The sequence below is a fragment of the Hypomesus nipponensis genome, chromosome 7 (assembly GCF_054491055.1).
Source record: "Hypomesus nipponensis isolate SF chromosome 7, ASM5449105v1, whole genome shotgun sequence".
NCBI lineage: Eukaryota > Metazoa > Chordata > Actinopteri > Osmeriformes > Osmeridae > Hypomesus > Hypomesus nipponensis.
Genome location: NC_140367.1, coordinates 15,164,918 through 15,185,877, shown reverse-complemented (window position 1 = coordinate 15,185,877; position 20,960 = coordinate 15,164,918). Strand labels below are relative to the sequence as shown.

The following is a 20,960-nucleotide window of genomic DNA, read 5'->3' as shown; positions in this document are numbered from 1 at the left end:
GTAGGCCGTGTTTCCCCTCCATCATTGGATGATATGGCAACTCGCAAAACTCCATTAACAGCTTTTTGGACATGTTTTTCTTTCTTGCTCGCGTCTGTGGCAAGGCTTGGACATGCTACTGCAGCCTGTTCTGTGCCGAAATAGCTCAGTTGGGAGAGTGTTAGACTGAAGATCTAAAGGTCCCTGGTTCGATCCCGGGTTTCGGCAAGGGTTTGGTGTTTCCAAAGTAAAGTCTACTCAAGGAAGTGGTTGACGGTGCATTTTCTCAAAGGTCACGCCAAAACACTGCTGACCACTGACTGGTCAGAGAAAGGCGTGACACGGGACCTGCTGCATAAACTTGTCGCTTTTAAATATCGAGCTGATAGCGCAGCGAAGTGCACCAGTAGGCCGTGTTTCCCCTCCATCATTGGATGATATGGCAACTCGCAAAACTCCATTAACAGCTTTTTGGACATGTTTTTCTTTCTTGCTCGCGTCTGTGGCAAGGGTTGGACATGCTACTGCAGCCTGTTCTGTGCCGAAATAGCTCAGTTGGGAGAGTGTTAGACTGAAGATCTAAAGGTCCCTGGTTCGATCCCGGGTTTCGGCAAGGGTTTGGTGTTTCCAAAGTAAAGTCTACTCAAGGAAGTGGTTGACGGTGCATTTTCTCAAAGGTCACGCCAAAACACTGCTGACCACTGACTGGTCAGAGAATGGCGTGACACGGGACCTGCTGCATAAACTTGTCGCTTTTAAATATCGGAGCTGATAGCGCAGCGAAGTGCACCAGTAGACTCTGTTTCCCCTCCATCATTAAATGATAGGGCAACTCGCAAAACTCCATTAACAGCTTTTTGGACATGTTTTTCTTTCTTGCTCGCGTCTGTGGCAAGGCGTGGACATGCTACTGCAGCCTGTTGACTTTGTGCCGAAATAGCTCAGTTGGGAGAGCGTTAGACTGAAGATCTAAAGGTCCCTGGTTCGATCCCGGGTTTCGGCAGGGGTTTGGTGTTTCCAGAGTATAGTCTACTCAAGGAAGTGGTTGACGGTGCATTTTCTCAAAGGTCACGCCAAAACACTGCTGACCACTGACTGGTCAGAGAAAGGCGTGACACGGGACCTGCTGCATAAACTTGTCGCTTTTAAATATCGGAGCTGATAGCGCAGCGAAGTGCACCAGTAGGCCGTGTTTCCCCTCCATCATTGGATGATATGGCAACTCGCAAAACTCCATTAACAGCTTTTTGGACATGTTTTTCTTTCTTGCTCTCGTCTGTGGCAAGGCTTGGACATGCTACTGCAGCCTGTTGACTTTGTGCCGAAATAGCTCAGTTGGGAGAGCGAAAGACTGAAGATCTGAAGGTCCCTGGTTCTAACCCGGGTTTCGGCAAGGGTTTTGTGTTTCCAAAGTACACTCTACTCAAGGAAGTGGTTGACGGTGCATTTTCTCAAAAGTCACGCCAAAACACTGCTGACCATTGACTGGTCAGAGAAAGGCGTGACACGGGAGCTGCTGCATAAACTTGTCGCTTTTAAATATCGGAGCTGATAGCGCAGCGAAGTGCACCAGTAGGCCGTGTTTCCCCTCCATCATTGGATGATATGGCAACTCGCAAAACTCCATTAACAGCTTTTTGGACATGTTTTTCTTTCTTGCTCGCGTCTGTGGCAAGGCTTGGACATGCTACTGCAGCCTGTTCTGTGCCGAAATAGCTTAGTTGGGAGAGCGTTAGACTGAAGATCTAAAGGTCCCTGGTTCGATCCCGGGTTTCGGCAAGGGTTTGGTGTTTCCAAAGTACACTCTATTCAAGGAAGTGGTTGACGGTGCATTTTCTCAAAAGTCACGCCAAAACACTGCTGACCATTGACTGGTCAGAGAAAGGCGCGACACGGGACCTGCTGCATAAACTTGTCGCTTTTAAATATCGGAGCTGATAGCGCAGCGAAGTGCACCAGTTAGCCGTGTTTCCCCTCCATCATTAAATGATAGGGCAACTCGCAAAACTCCATTAACAGCTTTTTGGACATGCTTTTCTTTCTTGCCCGCGTCTGTGGCAAGGCTTGGACAAGCTACTGCAGCCTGTTGACTCTGTGCCGAAATAGCTCAGTTAGGAGAGCGTTAGACTTAAGATCTAAAGGTCCCTAGTTCAATCCTGGGTTTCGGCAAGGGTTTGGTGTTTCCAAAGTACACTCTACTCAAGGAAGTGGTTGACGGTGCATTTTCTCAAAAGTCACGCCAAAACACTGCTGACCTTATTGGTCAGAGAAAGGCGCGACACGGGACCTGCTGCATAAACTTTCGCTTTTAAATATCGGAGCTGATAGCGCAGCGAAGTGCACCAGTAGGCTGTGTTTCCCCTCCATCATTAAATGATAGGGCAACTCGCAAAACTCCATTAACAGCTTTTTGGACATGTTTTTCTTTCTTGCTCGCGTCTTTGGCAAGGCTTGGACATGCTACTGCAGCCTGTTCTGTGCCGAAATAGCTCAGTTGGGAGATTGTAAGACTGAAGATCTAAAGGTCCCTGGTTCGATCCCGGGTTTCTGCAAGGGTTTGGTGTTTCCAAAGTAAAGTCTACTCAAGGAAGTGGTTGACGGTGCATTTTCTCAAAGGTCACGCCAAAACACTGCTGACCACTGACTGGTCAGAGAAAGGCGTGACACGGGACCTGCTGCATAAACTTGTCGCTTTTAAATATCGGAGCTGATAGCGCAGCGAAGTGCACCAGTAGGCCGTGTTTCCCCTCCATCATTAAATGATAGGGCAACTCGCAAAACTCCATTAACAGCTTTTTGGACATGTTTTTCTTTCTTGCTCGCGTCTGTGGCAAGGCTTGGACATGCTACTGCAGCCTGTTGACTTTGTGCTGAAATAGCTCAGTTGGGAGAGCGTTAGACTGAAGATCTAAAGGTCCCTGGTTCAATCCCGGGTTTCGGCAAGGCTTAGGTGTTTCCAGAGTATAGTCTACTCAAGGAAGTGATTGACGGTGCATTTTCTAAAAGGTCACGCCAAAACACTGCTGACCACTGACTGGTCAGAGAAAGGCGTGACACGGGACCTGCTGCATAAACTTGTCGCTTTTAAATATCGGAGCTGATAGCGCAGCGAAGTGCACCAGTAGGCCGTGTTTCCCCTCCATCATTGGATGATATGGCAACTCGCAAAACTCCATTAACAGCTTTTTGGACATGTTTTTCTTTCTTGCTCGCGTCTGTGGCAAGGCTTGGACATGCTACTGCAGCCTGTTCTGTGCCGAAATAGCTTAGTTGGGAGAGCGTTAGACTGAAGATCTAAAGGTCCCTGGTTCGATCCCGGGTTTCGGCAAGGGTTTGGTGTTTCCAAAGTACACTCTATTCAAGGAAGTGGTTGACGGTGCATTTTCTCAAAAGTCACGCCAAAACACTGCTGACCATTGACTGGTCAGAGAAAGGCGCGACACGGGACCTGCTGCATAAACTTGTCGCTTTTAAATATCGGAGCTGATAGCGCAGCGAAGTGCACCAATAGGCTGTGTTTCCCCTCCATCATTGGATGATATGGCAACTCGCAAAACTCCATTAACAGCTTTTTGGACATGTTTTTCTTTCTTGCTCGCGTCTGTGGCAAGGCTTGGACATGCTACTGCAGCCTGTTGACTTTGTGCTGAAATAGCTCAGTTGGGAGAGTGTTAGACTGAAGATCTAAAGGTCCCTGGTTCGATCCCGGGTTTCGGCAAGGGTTTGGTGTTTCCAAAGTACAATCTACTCAAGGAAGTGGTTGACGGTGCATTTTCTCAAAAGTCACGCCAAAACACTGCTGACCATTGACTGGTCAGAGAAAGGCGCGACACGGGACCTGCTGCATAAACTTGTCGCTTTTAAATATCGGAGCTGATAGCGCAGCGAAGTGCACCAGTAGGCTGTGTTTCCCCTCCATCATTAAATGATAGGGCAACTCGCAAAACTCCATTAACAGCTTTTTGGACATGTTTTTCTTTCTTGCTGGCGTCTGTGGCAAGGTTTGGACATGCTACTGCAGCCTGTTGACTTTGTGCCGAAATAGCTCAGTTGGGAGAGTGTTAGACTGAAGATCTAAAGGTCCCTGGTTCGATCCCGGGTTTCGGCAAGGGTTTGGTGTTTCCAAAGTACAATCTACTCAAGGAAGTGGATGACGGTGCATTTTCTCAAAAGTCACGCCAAAACACTGATGACCATTGACTGGTCAGAGAAAGGCGCGACACGGGACCTGCTGCATAAACTTGTCGCTTTTAAATATCGGAGCTGATAGCGCAGCGAACTGCACCAGTAGACTCTGTTTCCCCTCCATCATTAAATGATAGGGCAACTCGCAAAACTCCATTAACAGCTTTTTGGACATGTTTTTCTTTCTTGCTCGCGTCTAAGGCAAGGCGTGGACATGCTACTGCAGCCTGTTGACTTTGTGCCGAAATAGCTCAGTTGGGAGAGCGTTAGACTGAAGATCTAAAGGTCCCTGGTTCGATCCCGGGTTTCGGCAGGGGTTTGGTGTTTCCAGAGTATAGTCTACTCAAGGAAGTGATTGACGGTGCATTTTCTCAAAGGTCACGCCAAAACACTGCTGACCACTGACTGGTCAGAGAAAGGCGTGACACGGGACCTGCTGCATAAACTTGTCGCTTTTAAATATCGGAGCTGATAGCGCAGCGAAGTGCACCAGTAGGCCGTGTTTCCCCTCCATCATTGGATGATATGGCAACTCGCAAAACTCCATTAACAGCTTTTTGGACATGTTTTTCTTTCTTGCTCGCGTCTGTGGCAAGGCTTGGACATGCTACTGCAGCCTGTTCTGTGCCGAAATAGCTCAGTTGGGAGAGTGTTAGACTGAAGATCTAAAGGTCCCTGGTTCGATCCCGGGTTTCGGCAAGGGTTTGGTGTTTCCAAAGTAAAGTCTACTCAAGGAAGTGGTTGACGGTGCATTTTCTCAAAGGTCACGCCAAAACACTGCTGACCACTGACTGGTCAGAGAAAGGCGTGACACGGGACCTGCTGCATAAACTTGTCGCTTTTAAATATCGAGCTGATAGCGCAGCGAAGTGCACCAGTAGGCCGTGTTTCCCCTCCATCATTGGATGATATGGCAACTCGCAAAACTCCATTAACAGCTTTTTGGACATGTTTTTCTTTCTTGCTCGCGTCTGTGGCAAGGGTTGGACATGCTACTGCAGCCTGTTCTGTGCCGAAATAGCTCAGTTGGGAGAGTGTTAGACTGAAGATCTAAAGGTCCCTGGTTCGATCCCGGGTTTCGGCAAGGGTTTGGTGTTTCCAAAGTAAAGTCTACTCAAGGAAGTGGTTGACGGTGCATTTTCTCAAAGGTCACGCCAAAACACTGCTGACCACTGACTGGTCAGAGAATGGCGTGACACGGGACCTGCTGCATAAACTTGTCGCTTTTAAATATCGGAGCTGATAGCGCAGCGAAGTGCACCAGTAGACTCTGTTTCCCCTCCATCATTAAATGATAGGGCAACTCGCAAAACTCCATTAACAGCTTTTTGGACATGTTTTTCTTTCTTGCTCGCGTCTGTGGCAAGGCGTGGACATGCTACTGCAGCCTGTTGACTTTGTGCCGAAATAGCTCAGTTGGGAGAGCGTTAGACTGAAGATCTAAAGGTCCCTGGTTCGATCCCGGGTTTCGGCAGGGGTTTGGTGTTTCCAGAGTATAGTCTACTCAAGGAAGTGATTGACGGTGCATTTTCTCAAAGGTCACGCCAAAACACTGCTGACCACTGACTGGTCAGAGAAAGGCGTGACACGGGACCTGCTGCATAAACTTGTCGCTTTTAAATATCGGAGCTGATAGCGCAGCGAAGTGCACCAGTAGGCCGTGTTTCCCCTCCATCATTGGATGATATGGCAACTCGCAAAACTCCATTAACAGCTTTTTGGACATGTTTTTCTTTCTTGCTCGCGTCTGTGGCAAGGGTTGGACATGCTACTGCAGCCTGTTCTGTGCCGAAATAGCTCAGTTGGGAGAGTGTTAGACTGAAGATCTAAAGGTCCCTGGTTCGATCCCGGGTTTCGGCAAGGGTTTGGTGTTTCCAAAGTAAAGTCTACTCAAGGAAGTGGTTGACGGTGCATTTTCTCAAAGGTCACGCCAAAACACTGCTGACCACTGACTGGTCAGAGAAAGGCGTGACACGGGACCTGCTGCATAAACTTGTCGCTTTTAAATATCGAGCTGATAGCGCAGCGAAGTGCACCAGTAGGCCGTGTTTCCCCTCCATCATTGGATGATATGGCAACTCGCAAAACTCCATTAACAGCTTTTTGGACATGTTTTTCTTTCTTGCTCGCGTCTGTGGCAAGGGTTGGACATGCTACTGCAGCCTGTTCTGTGCCGAAATAGCTCAGTTGGGAGAGTGTTAGACTGAAGATCTAAAGGTCCCTGGTTCGATCCCGGGTTTCGGCAAGGGTTTGGTGTTTCCAAAGTACACTCTATTCAAGGAAGTGGTTGACGGTGCATTTTCTCAAAAGTCACGCCAAAACACTGCTGACCATTGACTGGTCAGAGAAAGGCGCGACACGGGACCTGCTGCATAAACTTGTCGCTTTTAAATATCGGAGCTGATAGCGCAGCGAAGTGCACCAGTAGGCTGTGTTTCCCCTCCATCATTAAATGATAGGGCAACTCGCAAAACTCCATTAACAGCTTTTTGAACATGTTTTTCTTTCTTGCTCGCGTCTGTGGCAAGGCTTGGACATGCTACTGCAGCCTGTTGACTTTGTGCCGAAAAAGCTCAGTTGGGAGAGCGTTAGACTGAAGATCTAAAGGTCCCTGGTTCGATCCCGGGGTTCGGCAAGGCTTTGGCGTTTCCAAAGTGCGGTCTACTCAAGGAAGTGTTTGACGGTGCATTTTCTCAAAAGTCACGCCAAAACACTGCTGACCATTGACTGGTCGGAGAAAGGCGTGACACGGGAGCTGCTGCATAAACTTGTCGCTTTTAAATATCGGAGCTGATAGCGCAGCGAAGTGCACCAATAGGCTGTGTTTCCCCTCCATCATTGGATGATATGGCAACTCGCAAAACTCCATTAACAGCTTTTTGGACATGTTTTTCTTTCTTGCTCGCGTCTGTGGCAAGGCTTGGACATGCTACTGCAGCCTGTTGACTTTGTGCCGAAATAGCTCAGTTGGGAGAGTGTTAGACTGAAGATCTAAAGGTCCCTGGTTCGATCCCGGGTTTCGGCAAGGGTTTGGTGTTTCCAAAGTACACTCTATTCAAGGAAGTGGTTGACGGTGCATTTTCTCAAAAGTCACGCCAAAACACTGCTGACCATTGACTGGTCAGAGAAAGGCGCGACACGGGACCTGCTGCATAAACTTGTCGCTTTTAAATATCGGAGCTGATAGCGCAGCGAAGTGCACCAATAGGCTGTGTTTCCCCTCCATCATTGGATGATATGGCAACTCGCAAAACTCCATTAACAGCTTTTTGGACATGTTTTTCTTTCTTGCTCGCGTCTGTGGCAAGGCTTGGACATGCTACTGCAGCCTGTTGACTTTGTGCTGAAATAGCTCAGTTGGGAGAGTGTTAGACTGAAGATCTAAAGGTCCCTGGTTCGATCCCGGGTTTCGGCAAGGGTTTGGTGTTTCCAAAGTACAATCTACTCAAGGAAGTGGTTGACGGTGCATTTTCTCAAAAGTCACGCCAAAACACTGCTGACCTTATTGGTCAGAGAAAGGCGCGACACGGGACCTGCTGCATAAACTTTCGCTTTTAAATATCGGAGCTGATAGCGCAGCGAAGTGCACCAGTAGGCTGTGTTTCCCCTCCATCATTAAATGATAGGGCAACTCGCAAAACTCCATTAACAGCTTTTTGGACATGTTTTTCTTTCTTGCTCGCGTCTGTGGCAAGGCTTGGACATGCTACTGCTGCCTGTTGACTTTGTGCCGAAATAGCTCAGTTGGGAGAGCGTTAGACTGAAGATCTAAAGGTCCCTGGTTCAATCCCGGGTTTCGGCAAGGCTTTGGTGTTTCCAGAGTATAGTCTACTCAAGGAAGTGATTGACGGTGCATTTTCTCAAAGGTCACGCCAAAACACTGCTGACCACTGACTGGTCAGAGAAAGGCGTGACACGGGACCTGCTGCATAAACTTGTCGCTTTTAAATATCGGAGCTGATAGCGCAGCGAAGTGCACCAGTAAGCCGTGTTTCCCCTCCATCATTGGATGATATGGCAACTCGCAAAACTCCATTAACAGCTTTTTGGACATGTTTTTCTTTCTTGCTCGCGTCTGTGGCAAGGCTTGGACATGCTACTGCAGCCTGTTGACTTTGTGCCGAAATAGCTCAGTTGGGAGAGCGTTAGACTGAAGATCTAAAGGTCCCTGGTTCGATCCCGGGTTTCGGCAAGGGTTTGGTGTTTCCAAAGTACACTCTATTCAAGGAAGTGGTTGACGGTGCATTTTCTCAAAAGTCACGCCAAAACACTGATGACCATTGACTGGTCAGAGAAAGGCGCGACACGGGACCTGCTGCATAAACTTGTCGCTTTTAAATATCGAGCTGATAGCGCAGCGAAGTGCACCAGTAGGCCGTGTTTCCCCTCCATCATTGGATGATATGGCAACTCGCAAAACTCCATGAACAGCTTTTTGGACATGTTTTTCTTTCTTGCTCGCGTCTGTGGCAAGGGTTGGACATGCTACTGCAGCCTGTTCTGTGCCGAAATAGCTCAGTTGGGAGAGTGTTAGACTGAAGATCTAAAGGTCCCTGGTTCGATCCCGGGTTTCGGCAAGGGTTTGGTGTTTCCAAAGTAAAGTCTACTCAAGGAAGTGGTTGACGGTGCATTTTCTCAAAGGTCACGCCAAAACACTGCTGACCACTGACTGGTCAGAGAAAGGCGTGACACGGGACCTGCTGCATAAACTTGTCGCTTTTAAATATCGAGCTGATAGCGCAGCGAAGTGCACCAGTAGGCCGTGTTTCCCCTCCATCATTGGATGATATGGCAACTCGCAAAACTCCATTAACAGCTTTTTGGACATGTTTTTCTTTCTTGCTCGCGTCTGTGGCAAGGGTTGGACATGCTACTGCAGCCTGTTCTGTGCCGAAATAGCTCAGTTGGGAGAGTGTTAGACTGAAGATCTAAAGGTCCCTGGTTCGATCCCGGGTTTCGGCAAGGGTTTGGTGTTTCCAAAGTAAAGTCTACTCAAGGAAGTGGTTGACGGTGCATTTTCTCAAAGGTCACGCCAAAACACTGCTGACCACTGACTGGTCAGAGAATGGCGTGACACGGGACCTGCTGCATAAACTTGTCGCTTTTAAATATCGGAGCTGATAGCGCAGCGAAGTGCACCAGTAGGCCGTGTTTCCCCTCCATCATTAAATGATAGGGCAACTCGCAAAACTCCATTAACAGCTTTTTGAACATGTTTTTCTTTCTTGCTCGCGTCTGTGGCAAGGCTTGGACATGCTACTGCAGCCTGTTGACTTTGTGCCGAAAAAGCTCAGTTGGGAGAGCGTTAGACTGAAGATCTAAAGGTCCCTGGTTCGATCCCGGGTTTCGGCAAGGGTTTGGTGTTTCCAAAGTACACTCTATTCAAGGAAGTGGTTGACGGTGCATTTTCTCAAAAGTCACGCCAAAACACTGCTGACCATTGACTGGTCAGAGAAAGGCGCGACACGGGACCTGCTGCATAAACTTGTCGCTTTTAAATATCGGAGCTGATAGCGCAGCGAAGTGCACCAGTAGGCTGTGTTTCCCCTCCATCATTAAATGATAGGGCAACTCGCAAAACTCCATTAACAGCTTTTTGAACATGTTTTTCTTTCTTGCTCGCGTCTGTGGCAAGGCTTGGACATGCTACTGCAGCCTGTTGACTTTGTGCCGAAAAAGCTCAGTTGGGAGAGCGTTAGACTGAAGATCTAAAGGTCCCTGGTTCGATCCCGGGGTTCGGCAAGGCTTTGGCGTTTCCAAAGTGCGGTCTACTCAAGGAAGTGTTTGACGGTGCATTTTCTCAAAAGTCACGCCAAAACACTGCTGACCATTGACTGGTCGGAGAAAGGCGTGACACGGGAGCTGCTGCATAAACTTGTCGCTTTTAAATATCGGAGCTGATAGCGCAGCGAAGTGCACCAATAGGCTGTGTTTCCCCTCCATCATTGGATGATATGGCAACTCGCAAAACTCCATTAACAGCTTTTTGGACATGTTTTTCTTTCTTGCTCGCGTCTGTGGCAAGGCTTGGACATGCTACTGCAGCCTGTTGACTTTGTGCTGAAATAGCTCAGTTGGGAGAGTGTTAGACTGAAGATCTAAAGGTCCCTGGTTCGATCCCGGGTTTCGGCAAGGGTTTGGTGTTTCCAAAGTACAATCTACTCAAGGAAGTGGTTGACGGTGCATTTTCTCAAAAGTCACGCCAAAACACTGCTGACCTTATTGGTCAGAGAAAGGCGCGACACGGGACCTGCTGCATAAACTTTCGCTTTTAAATATCGGAGCTGATAGCGCAGCGAAGTGCACCAGTAGGCTGTGTTTCCCCTCCATCATTAAATGATAGGGCAACTCGCAAAACTCCATTAACAGCTTTTTGGACATGTTTTTCTTTCTTGCTCGCGTCTGTGGCAAGGCTTGGACATGCTACTGCTGCCTGTTGACTTTGTGCCGAAATAGCTCAGTTGGGAGAGCGTTAGACTGAAGATCTAAAGGTCCCTGGTTCAATCCCGGGTTTCGGCAAGGCTTTGGTGTTTCCAGAGTATAGTCTACTCAAGGAAGTGATTGACGGTGCATTTTCTCAAAGGTCACGCCAAAACACTGCTGACCACTGACTGGTCAGAGAAAGGCGTGACACGGGACCTGCTGCATAAACTTGTCGCTTTTAAATATCGGAGCTGATAGCGCAGCGAAGTGCACCAGTAAGCCGTGTTTCCCCTCCATCATTGGATGATATGGCAACTCGCAAAACTCCATTAACAGCTTTTTGGACATGTTTTTCTTTCTTGCTCGCGTCTGTGGCAAGGCTTGGACATGCTACTGCAGCCTGTTGACTTTGTGCCGAAATAGCTCAGTTGGGAGAGCGTTAGACTGAAGATCTAAAGGTCCCTGGTTCGATCCCGGGTTTCGGCAAGGGTTTGGTGTTTCCAAAGTACACTCTATTCAAGGAAGTGGTTGACGGTGCATTTTCTCAAAAGTCACGCCAAAACACTGATGACCATTGACTGGTCAGAGAAAGGCGCGACACGGGACCTGCTGCATAAACTTGTCGCTTTTAAATATCGAGCTGATAGCGCAGCGAAGTGCACCAGTAGGCCGTGTTTCCCCTCCATCATTGGATGATATGGCAACTCGCAAAACTCCATGAACAGCTTTTTGGACATGTTTTTCTTTCTTGCTCGCGTCTGTGGCAAGGGTTGGACATGCTACTGCAGCCTGTTCTGTGCCGAAATAGCTCAGTTGGGAGAGTGTTAGACTGAAGATCTAAAGGTCCCTGGTTCGATCCCGGGTTTCGGCAAGGGTTTGGTGTTTCCAAAGTAAAGTCTACTCAAGGAAGTGGTTGACGGTGCATTTTCTCAAAGGTCACGCAAAAACACTGCTGACCACTGACTGGTCAGAGAAAGGCGTGACACGGGACCTGCTGCATAAACTTGTCGCTTTTAAATATCGAGCTGATAGCGCAGCGAAGTGCACCAGTAGGCCGTGTTTCCCCTCCATCATTGGATGATATGGCAACTCGCAAAACTCCATTAACAGCTTTTTGGACATGTTTTTCTTTCTTGCTCGCGTCTGTGGCAAGGGTTGGACATGCTACTGCAGCCTGTTCTGTGCCGAAATAGCTCAGTTGGGAGAGTGTTAGACTGAAGATCTAAAGGTCCCTGGTTCGATCCCGGGTTTCGGCAAGGGTTTGGTGTTTCCAAAGTAAAGTCTACTCAAGGAAGTGGTTGACGGTGCATTTTCTCAAAGGTCACGCCAAAACACTGCTGACCACTGACTGGTCAGAGAATGGCGTGACACGGGACCTGCTGCATAAACTTGTCGCTTTTAAATATCGGAGCTGATAGCGCAGCGAAGTGCACCAGTAGGCCGTGTTTCCCCTCCATCATTAAATGATAGGGCAACTCGCAAAACTCCATTAACAGCTTTTTGAACATGTTTTTCTTTCTTGCTCGCGTCTGTGGCAAGGCTTGGACATGCTACTGCAGCCTGTTGACTTTGTGCCGAAAAAGCTCAGTTGGGAGAGCGTTAGACTGAAGATCTAAAGGTCCCTGGTTCGATCCCGGGTTTCGGCAAGGGTTTGGTGTTTCCAAAGTACACTCTATTCAAGGAAGTGGTTGACGGTGCATTTTCTCAAAAGTCACGCCAAAACACTGCTGACCATTGACTGGTCAGAGAAAGGCGCGACACGGGACCTGCTGCATAAACTTGTCGCTTTTAAATATCGGAGCTGATAGCGCAGCGAAGTGCACCAGTAGGCTGTGTTTCCCCTCCATCATTAAATGATAGGGCAACTCGCAAAACTCCATTAACAGCTTTTTGAACATGTTTTTCTTTCTTGCTCGCGTCTGTGGCAAGGCTTGGACATGCTACTGCAGCCTGTTGACTTTGTGCCGAAAAAGCTCAGTTGGGAGAGCGTTAGACTGAAGATCTAAAGGTCCCTGGTTCGATCCCGGGGTTCGGCAAGGCTTTGGCGTTTCCAAAGTGCGGTCTACTCAAGGAAGTGTTTGACGGTGCATTTTCTCAAAAGTCACGCCAAAACACTGCTGACCATTGACTGGTCGGAGAAAGGCGTGACACGGGAGCTGCTGCATAAACTTGTCGCTTTTAAATATCGGAGCTGATAGCGCAGCGAAGTGCACCAATAGGCTGTGTTTCCCCTCCATCATTGGATGATATGGCAACTCGCAAAACTCCATTAACAGCTTTTTGGACATGTTTTTCTTTCTTGCTCGCGTCTGTGGCAAGGCTTGGACATGCTACTGCAGCCTGTTGACTTTGTGCTGAAATAGCTCAGTTGGGAGAGTGTTAGACTGAAGATCTAAAGGTCCCTGGTTCGATCCCGGGTTTCGGCAAGGGTTTGGTGTTTCCAAAGTACAATCTACTCAAGGAAGTGGTTGACGGTGCATTTTCTCAAAAGTCACGCCAAAACACTGCTGACCTTATTGGTCAGAGAAAGGCGCGACACGGGACCTGCTGCATAAACTTTCGCTTTTAAATATCGGAGCTGATAGCGCAGCGAAGTGCACCAGTAGGCTGTGTTTCCCCTCCATCATTAAATGATAGGGCAACTCGCAAAACTCCATTAACAGCTTTTTGGACATGTTTTTCTTTCTTGCTCGCGTCTGTGGCAAGGCTTGGACATGCTACTGCTGCCTGTTGACTTTGTGCCGAAATAGCTCAGTTGGGAGAGCGTTAGACTGAAGATCTAAAGGTCCCTGGTTCAATCCCGGGTTTCGGCAAGGCTTTGGTGTTTCCAGAGTATAGTCTACTCAAGGAAGTGATTGACGGTGCATTTTCTCAAAGGTCACGCCAAAACACTGCTGACCACTGACTGGTCAGAGAAAGGCGTGACACGGGACCTGCTGCATAAACTTGTCGCTTTTAAATATCGGAGCTGATAGCGCAGCGAAGTGCACCAGTAAGCCGTGTTTCCCCTCCATCATTGGATGATATGGCAACTCGCAAAACTCCATTAACAGCTTTTTGGACATGTTTTTCTTTCTTGCTCGCGTCTGTGGCAAGGCTTGGACATGCTACTGCAGCCTGTTGACTTTGTGCCGAAATAGCTCAGTTGGGAGAGCGTTAGACTGAAGATCTAAAGGTCCCTGGTTCGATCCCGGGTTTCGGCAAGGGTTTGGTGTTTCCAAAGTACACTCTATTCAAGGAAGTGGTTGACGGTGCATTTTCTCAAAAGTCACGCCAAAACACTGATGACCATTGACTGGTCAGAGAAAGGCGCGACACGGGACCTGCTGCATAAACTTGTCGCTTTTAAATATCGAGCTGATAGCGCAGCGAAGTGCACCAGTAGGCCGTGTTTCCCCTCCATCATTGGATGATATGGCAACTCGCAAAACTCCATGAACAGCTTTTTGGACATGTTTTTCTTTCTTGCTCGCGTCTGTGGCAAGGGTTGGACATGCTACTGCAGCCTGTTCTGTGCCGAAATAGCTCAGTTGGGAGAGTGTTAGACTGAAGATCTAAAGGTCCCTGGTTCGATCCCGGGTTTCGGCAAGGGTTTGGTGTTTCCAAAGTAAAGTCTACTCAAGGAAGTGGTTGACGGTGCATTTTCTCAAAGGTCACGCCAAAACACTGCTGACCACTGACTGGTCAGAGAAAGGCGTGACACGGGACCTGCTGCATAAACTTGTCGCTTTTAAATATCGAGCTGATAGCGCAGCGAAGTGCACCAGTAGGCCGTGTTTCCCCTCCATCATTGGATGATATGGCAACTCGCAAAACTCCATTAACAGCTTTTTGGACATGTTTTTCTTTCTTGCTCGCGTCTGTGGCAAGGGTTGGACATGCTACTGCAGCCTGTTCTGTGCCGAAATAGCTCAGTTGGGAGAGTGTTAGACTGAAGATCTAAAGGTCCCTGGTTCGATCCCGGGTTTCGGCAAGGGTTTGGTGTTTCCAAAGTAAAGTCTACTCAAGGAAGTGGTTGACGGTGCATTTTCTCAAAGGTCACGCCAAAACACTGCTGACCACTGACTGGTCAGAGAATGGCGTGACACGGGACCTGCTGCATAAACTTGTCGCTTTTAAATATCGGAGCTGATAGCGCAGCGAAGTGCACCAGTAGGCCGTGTTTCCCCTCCATCATTAAATGATAGGGCAACTCGCAAAACTCCATTAACAGCTTTTTGAACATGTTTTTCTTTCTTGCTCGCGTCTGTGGCAAGGCTTGGACATGCTACTGCAGCCTGTTGACTTTGTGCCGAAAAAGCTCAGTTGGGAGAGCGTTAGACTGAAGATCTAAAGGTCCCTGGTTCGATCCCGGGGTTCGGCAAGGCTTTGGCGTTTCCAAAGTGCGGTCTACTCAAGGAAGTGTTTGACGGTGCATTTTCTCAAAAGTCACGCCAAAACACTGCTGACCATTGACTGGTCAGAGAAAGGCGTGACACGGGAGCTGCTGCATAAACTTGTCGCTTTTAAATATCGGAGCTGATAGCGCAGCGAACTGCACCAATAGGCTGTGTTTCCCCTCCATCATTGGATGATATGGCAACTCGCAAAACTCCATTAACAGCTTTTTGGACATTTTTTTCTTTCTTGCTCGCGTCTGTGGCAAGGCTTGGACATGCTACTGCAGCCTGTTGACTTTGTGCCGAAATAGCTCAGTTGGGAGAGTGTTAGACTGAAGATCTAAAGGTCCCTGGTTCGATCCCGGGTTTCGGCAAGGGTTTGGTGTTTCCAAAGTACAATCTACTCAAGGAATAGTTGACGGTGCATTTTCTCAAAAGTCACGCCAAAACACTGCTGACCTTATTGGTCAGAAAAAGGCGCGACACGGGACCTGCTGCATAAACTTTCGCTTTTAAATATCGGAGCTGATAGCGCAGCGAAGTGCACCAGTAGACTCTGTTTCCCCTCCATCATTAAATGATAGGGCAACTCGCAAAACTCCATTAACAGCTTTTTGGACATGTTTTTCTTTCTTGCTCGCGTCTGTGGCAAGGCTTGGACATGCTACTGCAGCCTGTTGACTTTGTGCCGAAATAGCTCAGTTGGGAGAGCGTTAGACTGAAGATCTAAAGGTCCCTGGTTCAATCCCGGGTTTCGGCAAGGCTTTGGTGTTTCCAGAGTAAAGTCTACTCAAGGAAGTGATTGACGGTGCATTTTCTCAACGGTCATGCCAAAACACTGCTGACCACTGACTGGTCAGAGAAAGGCGTGACACGGGACCTGCTGCATAAACTTGTCGCTTTTAAATATCGGAGCTGATAGCGCAGCGAAGTGCACCAGTAGGCCGTGTTTCCCCTCCATCATTGGATGATATGGCAACTCGCAAAACTCCATTAACAGCTTTTTGGACATGTTTTTCTTTCTTGCTCGCGTCTGTGGCAAGGCTTGGACATGCTACTGCAGCCTGTTCTGTGCCGAAATAGCTCAGTTGGGAGAGCGTTAGACTGAAGATCTAAAGGTCCCTGGTTCGATCCCGGGTTTCGGCAAGGGTTTGGTGTTTCCAAAGTACACTCTATTCAAGGAAGTGGTTGACGGTGCATTTTCTCAAAAGTCACGCCAAAACACTGCTGACCATTGACTGGTCAGAGAAAGGCGCGACACGGGACCTGCTGCATAAACTTGTCGCTTTTAAATATCGGAGCTGATAGCGCAGCGAAGTGCACCAGTAGGCTGTGTTTCCCCTCCATCATTAAATGATAGGGCAACTCGCAAAACTCCATTAACAGCTTTTTGGACATGTTTTTCTTTCTTGCTCGCGTCTGTGGCAAGGCTTGGACATGCTACTGCAGCCTGTTGACTTTGTGCCGAAATAGCTCAGTTGGGAGAGTGTTAGACTGAAGATCTAAAGGTCCCTGGTTCGATCCCGGGTTTCGGCAGGGGTTTGGTGTTTCCAGAGTATAGTCTACTCAAGGAAGTGATTGACGGTGCATTTTCTCAAAGGTCACGCCAAAACACTGCTGACCACTGACTGGTCAGAGAAAGGCGTGACACGGGACCTGCTGCATAAACTTGTCGCTTTTAAATATCGGAGCTGATAGCGCAGCGAAGTGCACCAGTAGGCCGTGTTTCCCCTCCATCATTGGATGATATGGCAACTCGCAAAACTCCATTAACAGCTTTTTGGACATGTTTTTCTTTCTTGCTCGCGTCTGTGGCAAGGCTTGGACATGCTACTGCAGCCTGTTCTGTGCCGAAATAGCTCAGTTGGGAGAGTGTTAGACTGAAGATCTAAAGGTCCCTGGTTCAATCCCGGGTTTCGGCAAGGCTTTGGTGTTTCCAGAGTATAGTCTACTCAAGGAAGTGATTGACGGTGCATTTTCTCAAAGGTCACGCCAAAACACTGCTGACCACTGACTGGTCAGAGAAAGGCGTGACACGGGACCTGCTGCATAAACTTGTCGCTTTTAAATATCGGAGCTGATAGCGCAGCGAAGTGCACCAGTAGGCCGTGTTTCCCCTCCATCATTGGATGATACGCAACTCGCAAAACTCCATTAACAGCTTTTTGGACATGTTTTTCTTTCTTGCCCGCGTCTGTGGCACGGATTGGACAAGCTACCACAGCCTGTTCTGTGCCGAAATAGCTCAGTTGGGAGAGTGTTAGACTAAAGATCTAAAGGTCCCTGGTTCGATCCCGGGTTTCGGCAAGGATTTGGTGTTTCCAAAGTACAGTCTACTCAAGGAAGTGGTTGACGGTGCATTTTCTCAAAGGTCAAGCCAAAACACTGCTGACCACTGACTGGTCAGAGAAAGGCGTGACACGGGACCTGCTGCATAAACTTGTCGCTTTTAAATATCGGAGCTGATAGCGCAGCGAAGTGCACCAGTAGGCCGTGTTTCCCCTCCATCATTGGATGATATGGCAACTCGCAAAACTCCATTAACAGCTTTTTGGACATGTTTTTCTTTCTTGCTCGCGTCTGTGGCAAGGCTTGGACATGCTACTGCAGCCTGTTCTGTGCCGAAATAGCTCAGTTGGGCGAGTGTTAGACTGAAGATCTAAAGGTCCCTGGTTCGATCCCGGGTTTCGGCAAGGGTTTGGTGTTTCCAAAGTAAAGTCTACTCAAGGAAGTGGTTGACGGTGCATTTTCTCAAAGGTCACGCCAAAACACTGCTGACCACTGACTGGTCAGAGAAAGGCGTGACACGGGACCTGCTGCATAAACTTGTCGCTTTTAAATATCGGAGCTGATAGCGCAGCGAAGTGCACCAGTAGGCCGTGTTTCCCCTCCATCATTGGATGATATGGCAACTCGCAAAACTCCATTAACAGCTTTTTGGACATGTTTTTCTTTCTTGCTCGCGTCTGTGGCAAGGCTTGGACATGCTACTGCAGCCTGTTCTGTGCCGAAATAGCTCAGTTGGGCGAGTGTTAGACTGAAGATCTAAAGGTCCCTGGTTCGATCCCGGGTTTCGGCAAGGGTTTGGTGTTTCCAAAGTAAAGTCTACTCAAGGAAGTGGTTGACGGTGCATTTTCTCAAAGGTCACGCCAAAACACTGCTGACCACTGACTGGTCAGAGAAAGGCGTGACACGGGACCTGCTGCATAAACTTGTCGCTTTTAAATATCGGAGCTGATAGCGCAGCGAAGTGCACCAGTAGGCCGTGTGTCCTCTCCATCATTGGATGATACGCAACTCGCAAAACTCCATTAACAGCTTTTTGGACATGTTTTTCTTTCTTGCCCGCGTCTGTGGCACGGATTGGACAAGCTACCACAGCCTGTTCTGTGCCGAAATAGCTCAGTTGGGAGAGTGTTAGACTAAAGATCTAAAGGTCCCTGGTTCGATCCCGGGTTTCGGCAAGGATTTGGTGTTTCCAAAGTACAGTCTACTCAAGGAAGTGGTTGACGGTGCATTTTCTCAAAGGTCACGCCAAAACACTGCTGACCACTGACTGGTCAGAGAAAGGCGTGACACGGGACCTGCTGCATAAACTTGTCGCTTTTAAATATCGGAGCTGATAGCGCAGCGAAGTGCACCAGTAGGCCGTGTTTCCCCTCCATCATTGGATGATATGGCAACTCGCAAAACTCCATTAACAGCTTTTTGGACATGTTTTTCTTTCTTGCTCGCGTCTGTGGCAAGGCTTGGACATGCTACTGCAGCCTGTTCTGTGCCGAAATAGCTCAGTTGGGCGAGTGTTAGACTGAAGATCTAAAGGTCCCTGGTTCGATCCCGGGTTTCGGCAAGGGTTTGGTGTTTCCAAAGTAAAGTCTACTCAAGGAAGTGGTTGACGGTGCATTTTCTCAAAGGTCACGCCAAAACACTGCTGACCACTGACTGGTCAGAGAAAGGCGTGACACGGGACCTGCTGCATAAACTTGTCGCTTTTAAATATCGGAGCTGATAGCGCAGCGAAGTGCACCAGTAGGCCGTGTTTCCCCTCCATCATTGGATGATATGGCAACTCGCAAAACTCCATTAACAGCTTTTTGGACATGTTTTTCTTTCTTGCTCGCGTCTGTGGCAAGGGTTGGACATGCTACTGCAGCCTGTTCTGTGCCGAAATAGCTCAGTTGGGAGAGTGTTAGACTGAAGATCTAAAGGTCCCTGGTTCGATCCCGGGTTTCGGCAAGGGTTTGGTGTTTCCAAAGTAAAGTCTACTCAAGGAAGTGGTTGACGGTGCATTTTCTCAAAGGTCACGCCAAAACACTGCTGACCACTGACTCGTCAGAGAATGGCGTGACACGGGACCTGCTGCATAAACTTGTCGCTTTTAAATATCGGAGCTGATAGCGCAGCGAAGTGCACCAGTAGGCCGTGTTTCCCCTCCATCATTAAATGATAGGGCAACTCGCAAAACTCCATTAACAGCTTTTTGAACATGTTTTTCTTTCTTGCTCGCGTCTGTGGCAAGGCTTGGACATGCTACTGCAGCCTGTTGACTTTGTGCTGAAAAAGCTCAGTTGGGAGAGCGTTAGACTGAAGATCTAAAGGTCCCTGGTTCGATCCCGGGGTTCGGCAAGGCTTTGGCGTTTCCAAAGTGCGGTCTACTCAAGGAAGTGTTTGACGGTGCATTTTCTCAAAAGTCACGCCAAAACACTGCTGACCATTGACTGGTCAGAGAAAGGCGTGACACGGGAGCTGCTGCATAAACTTGTCGCTTTTAAATATCGGAGCTGATAGCGCAGCGAAGTGCACCAATAGGCTGTGTTTCCCCTCCATCATTGGATGATATGGCAACTCGCAAAACTCCATTAACAGCTTTTTGGACATGTTTTTCTTTCTTGCTCGCGTCTGTGGCAAGGCTTGGACATGCTACTGCAGCCTGTTGACTTTGTGCCGAAATAGCTCAGTTGGGAGAGTGTTAGACTGAAGATCTAAAGGTCCCTGGTTCGATCCCGGGTTTCGGCAAGGGTTTGGTGTTTCCAAAGTACAATCTACTCAAGGAATAGTTGACGGTGCATTTTCTCAAAAGTCACGCCAAAACACTGCTGACCTTATTGGTCAGAGAAAGGCGCGACACGGGACCTGCTGCATAAACTTTCGCTTTTAAATATCGGAGCTGATAGCGCAGCGAAGTGCACCAGTAGACTCTGTTTCCCCTCCATCATTAAATGATAGGGCAACTCGCAAAACTCCATTAACAGCTTTTTGGACATGTTTTTCTTTCTTGCTCGCGTCTGTGGCAAGGCTTGGACATGCTACTGCAGCCTGTTGACTTTGTGCCGAAATAGCTCAGTTGGGAGAGCGTTAGACTGAAGATCTAAAGGTCCCTGGTTCAATCCCGGGTTTCGGCAAGGCTTTGGTGTTTCCAGAGTAAAGTCTACTCAAGGAAGTGATTGACGGTGCATTTTCTCAACGGTCATGCCAAAACACTGCTGACCACTGACTGGTCAGAGAAAGGCGTGACACGGGACCTGCTGCATAAACTTGTCGCTTTTAAATATCGGAGCTGATAGCGCAGCGAAGTGCACCAGTAGGCCGTGTTTCCCCTCCATCATTAAATGATAGGGCAACTCGCAAAACTCCATTAACAGCTTTTTGGACATGCTTTTCTTTCTTGCCCGCATCTGTGGCAAGGCTTGGACAAGCTACTGCAGCCTGTTGACTCTGTGCCGAAATAGCTCAGTTAGGAGAGCGTTAGACTGAAGATCTAAAGGTCCCTGGTTCAATCCTGGGTTTCGGCAAGGGTTTGGTGTTTCCAAAGTACACTCTACTCAAGGAAGTGGTTGACGGTGCATTTTCTCAAAAGTCACGCCAAAACACTGCTGACCACTGACTGGTCAGAGAAAGGCGTGACACGGGACCTGCTGCATAAACTTGTCGCTTTTAAATATCGGAGCTGATAGCGCAGCGAAGTGCACCAGTAGGCCGTGTTTCCCCTCCATC

The 20,960-nt window shown here is 48.4% G+C and overlaps 32 non-coding genes across 32 annotated transcripts; all 32 read left to right on the top strand.

Moving 5' to 3' along the window:
* The first annotated feature begins 909 nt into the window (after positions 1-909).
* Positions 910-982, top strand: trnaf-gaa (transfer RNA phenylalanine (anticodon GAA)). The gene has a single exon. It is a non-coding gene; the product is annotated as a tRNA-Phe (tRNA).
* A 703-nt stretch (positions 983-1,685) lies between these two features.
* On the top strand, positions 1,686-1,758 carry trnaf-gaa (transfer RNA phenylalanine (anticodon GAA)). Its single transcript has one exon. It is a non-coding gene; the product is annotated as a tRNA-Phe (tRNA).
* A 317-nt stretch (positions 1,759-2,075) lies between these two features.
* On the top strand, positions 2,076-2,148 carry trnal-uaa (transfer RNA leucine (anticodon UAA)). The gene has a single exon. It is a non-coding gene; the product is annotated as a tRNA-Leu (tRNA).
* Positions 2,149-3,234: 1,086 nt separating this feature from the next.
* On the top strand, positions 3,235-3,307 carry trnaf-gaa (transfer RNA phenylalanine (anticodon GAA)). Its single transcript has one exon. It is a non-coding gene; the product is annotated as a tRNA-Phe (tRNA).
* A 1,097-nt stretch (positions 3,308-4,404) lies between these two features.
* On the top strand, positions 4,405-4,477 carry trnaf-gaa (transfer RNA phenylalanine (anticodon GAA)). The gene has a single exon. It is a non-coding gene; the product is annotated as a tRNA-Phe (tRNA).
* A 313-nt stretch (positions 4,478-4,790) lies between these two features.
* Positions 4,791-4,863, top strand: trnaf-gaa (transfer RNA phenylalanine (anticodon GAA)). Its single transcript has one exon. It is a non-coding gene; the product is annotated as a tRNA-Phe (tRNA).
* Positions 4,864-5,175: 312 nt separating this feature from the next.
* Positions 5,176-5,248, top strand: trnaf-gaa (transfer RNA phenylalanine (anticodon GAA)). The gene has a single exon. It is a non-coding gene; the product is annotated as a tRNA-Phe (tRNA).
* Positions 5,249-5,565: 317 nt separating this feature from the next.
* trnaf-gaa (transfer RNA phenylalanine (anticodon GAA)) lies at positions 5,566-5,638 on the top strand. Its single transcript has one exon. It is a non-coding gene; the product is annotated as a tRNA-Phe (tRNA).
* Positions 5,639-5,951: 313 nt separating this feature from the next.
* trnaf-gaa (transfer RNA phenylalanine (anticodon GAA)) lies at positions 5,952-6,024 on the top strand. The gene has a single exon. It is a non-coding gene; the product is annotated as a tRNA-Phe (tRNA).
* Positions 6,025-6,336: 312 nt separating this feature from the next.
* trnaf-gaa (transfer RNA phenylalanine (anticodon GAA)) lies at positions 6,337-6,409 on the top strand. The gene has a single exon. It is a non-coding gene; the product is annotated as a tRNA-Phe (tRNA).
* A 707-nt stretch (positions 6,410-7,116) lies between these two features.
* On the top strand, positions 7,117-7,189 carry trnaf-gaa (transfer RNA phenylalanine (anticodon GAA)). Its single transcript has one exon. It is a non-coding gene; the product is annotated as a tRNA-Phe (tRNA).
* Positions 7,190-7,893: 704 nt separating this feature from the next.
* On the top strand, positions 7,894-7,966 carry trnaf-gaa (transfer RNA phenylalanine (anticodon GAA)). Its single transcript has one exon. It is a non-coding gene; the product is annotated as a tRNA-Phe (tRNA).
* Positions 7,967-8,283: 317 nt separating this feature from the next.
* On the top strand, positions 8,284-8,356 carry trnaf-gaa (transfer RNA phenylalanine (anticodon GAA)). The gene has a single exon. It is a non-coding gene; the product is annotated as a tRNA-Phe (tRNA).
* A 312-nt stretch (positions 8,357-8,668) lies between these two features.
* trnaf-gaa (transfer RNA phenylalanine (anticodon GAA)) lies at positions 8,669-8,741 on the top strand. The gene has a single exon. It is a non-coding gene; the product is annotated as a tRNA-Phe (tRNA).
* Positions 8,742-9,053: 312 nt separating this feature from the next.
* trnaf-gaa (transfer RNA phenylalanine (anticodon GAA)) lies at positions 9,054-9,126 on the top strand. The gene has a single exon. It is a non-coding gene; the product is annotated as a tRNA-Phe (tRNA).
* Positions 9,127-10,610: 1,484 nt separating this feature from the next.
* Positions 10,611-10,683, top strand: trnaf-gaa (transfer RNA phenylalanine (anticodon GAA)). Its single transcript has one exon. It is a non-coding gene; the product is annotated as a tRNA-Phe (tRNA).
* A 317-nt stretch (positions 10,684-11,000) lies between these two features.
* On the top strand, positions 11,001-11,073 carry trnaf-gaa (transfer RNA phenylalanine (anticodon GAA)). The gene has a single exon. It is a non-coding gene; the product is annotated as a tRNA-Phe (tRNA).
* A 312-nt stretch (positions 11,074-11,385) lies between these two features.
* trnaf-gaa (transfer RNA phenylalanine (anticodon GAA)) lies at positions 11,386-11,458 on the top strand. Its single transcript has one exon. It is a non-coding gene; the product is annotated as a tRNA-Phe (tRNA).
* A 312-nt stretch (positions 11,459-11,770) lies between these two features.
* trnaf-gaa (transfer RNA phenylalanine (anticodon GAA)) lies at positions 11,771-11,843 on the top strand. Its single transcript has one exon. It is a non-coding gene; the product is annotated as a tRNA-Phe (tRNA).
* Positions 11,844-13,327: 1,484 nt separating this feature from the next.
* Positions 13,328-13,400, top strand: trnaf-gaa (transfer RNA phenylalanine (anticodon GAA)). Its single transcript has one exon. It is a non-coding gene; the product is annotated as a tRNA-Phe (tRNA).
* Positions 13,401-13,717: 317 nt separating this feature from the next.
* On the top strand, positions 13,718-13,790 carry trnaf-gaa (transfer RNA phenylalanine (anticodon GAA)). The gene has a single exon. It is a non-coding gene; the product is annotated as a tRNA-Phe (tRNA).
* Positions 13,791-14,102: 312 nt separating this feature from the next.
* trnaf-gaa (transfer RNA phenylalanine (anticodon GAA)) lies at positions 14,103-14,175 on the top strand. The gene has a single exon. It is a non-coding gene; the product is annotated as a tRNA-Phe (tRNA).
* A 312-nt stretch (positions 14,176-14,487) lies between these two features.
* On the top strand, positions 14,488-14,560 carry trnaf-gaa (transfer RNA phenylalanine (anticodon GAA)). Its single transcript has one exon. It is a non-coding gene; the product is annotated as a tRNA-Phe (tRNA).
* A 707-nt stretch (positions 14,561-15,267) lies between these two features.
* trnaf-gaa (transfer RNA phenylalanine (anticodon GAA)) lies at positions 15,268-15,340 on the top strand. Its single transcript has one exon. It is a non-coding gene; the product is annotated as a tRNA-Phe (tRNA).
* A 313-nt stretch (positions 15,341-15,653) lies between these two features.
* trnaf-gaa (transfer RNA phenylalanine (anticodon GAA)) lies at positions 15,654-15,726 on the top strand. The gene has a single exon. It is a non-coding gene; the product is annotated as a tRNA-Phe (tRNA).
* Positions 15,727-16,039: 313 nt separating this feature from the next.
* Positions 16,040-16,112, top strand: trnaf-gaa (transfer RNA phenylalanine (anticodon GAA)). The gene has a single exon. It is a non-coding gene; the product is annotated as a tRNA-Phe (tRNA).
* A 317-nt stretch (positions 16,113-16,429) lies between these two features.
* On the top strand, positions 16,430-16,502 carry trnaf-gaa (transfer RNA phenylalanine (anticodon GAA)). The gene has a single exon. It is a non-coding gene; the product is annotated as a tRNA-Phe (tRNA).
* Positions 16,503-17,200: 698 nt separating this feature from the next.
* On the top strand, positions 17,201-17,273 carry trnaf-aaa (transfer RNA phenylalanine (anticodon AAA)). The gene has a single exon. It is a non-coding gene; the product is annotated as a tRNA-Phe (tRNA).
* A 1,084-nt stretch (positions 17,274-18,357) lies between these two features.
* Positions 18,358-18,430, top strand: trnaf-aaa (transfer RNA phenylalanine (anticodon AAA)). Its single transcript has one exon. It is a non-coding gene; the product is annotated as a tRNA-Phe (tRNA).
* A 699-nt stretch (positions 18,431-19,129) lies between these two features.
* Positions 19,130-19,202, top strand: trnaf-gaa (transfer RNA phenylalanine (anticodon GAA)). Its single transcript has one exon. It is a non-coding gene; the product is annotated as a tRNA-Phe (tRNA).
* A 707-nt stretch (positions 19,203-19,909) lies between these two features.
* On the top strand, positions 19,910-19,982 carry trnaf-gaa (transfer RNA phenylalanine (anticodon GAA)). The gene has a single exon. It is a non-coding gene; the product is annotated as a tRNA-Phe (tRNA).
* A 313-nt stretch (positions 19,983-20,295) lies between these two features.
* Positions 20,296-20,368, top strand: trnaf-gaa (transfer RNA phenylalanine (anticodon GAA)). The gene has a single exon. It is a non-coding gene; the product is annotated as a tRNA-Phe (tRNA).
* Positions 20,369-20,960: the final 592 nt, after the last annotated feature.